The following is an 868-nucleotide window of genomic DNA, read 5'->3' on the forward strand; positions in this document are numbered from 1 at the left end:
GATGAATGATGAGAAATATATCATGAAATGCCACTCAATCCTAAAGCATAGAATTCTCTCCTTTCTAAACTCACAAATGCACTAACAACTAGATGCAACAAATATCACGTAAAATGCTCTAACTCTCTAAGAAATGCAACATGCAACTTATGAGATCAATTCTGAAAACGCAGTTTATAAAGAATCAGTTCAGAAGCCCAGTTAATCGATTAAAAGCTCTCTTAATCGATTAACGTTGTTCAAAAACGTTATCTGATTCTATTTTTCATGTTTTCAATTTCAACAACTTTTCAAACAGATAGATTAATCGATTAACGTATGCCTTAATCGATTAATAGCATTTTTCAATGTGTTCCAGTAGCAACAACTTTTGAAAGCAGTTGGGTTAATCGATTAAAGTATTCGTCAATCGATTAACAACATTTTTCATGTGTATTTTTAAATACAAAACCTCAAATACGTTATGCACTTAGTTCATACATGTTTAACACTTAGTTTATGCCTAGAATGCACATATACATGTATTTATGTAATGCATGAACATATTATGAATGACATATCTCAAAGATGAAATGATTTAAAAGATTTATGCATATGAGACATGTATTAGGTGACCTAAGCCTTAGACTCAACTTAAACTAGTTTCTAGTCTAAGCCTAGTACCAATCAAAAGACTTAAGCATGTTGATTTGTTGGTGATCTTCAATTTCTTATTAGCACAAGTTGTCCTCATCAAAACCATGACATATAAAGAGAGCTTTCCAAAGTGTTCCTCTTGACATGCACACTTTCAAAACCTTTGCTCTGGTAGCTAAACTTGAACCTATTAGGCTATTACTTGCATATGTTGGTTCTCTTAATTTCCAGT

The sequence above is a fragment of the Lupinus angustifolius genome, chromosome LG18 (assembly GCF_001865875.1).
Source record: "Lupinus angustifolius cultivar Tanjil chromosome LG18, LupAngTanjil_v1.0, whole genome shotgun sequence".
Lineage (NCBI taxonomy): Eukaryota > Viridiplantae > Streptophyta > Magnoliopsida > Fabales > Fabaceae > Lupinus > Lupinus angustifolius.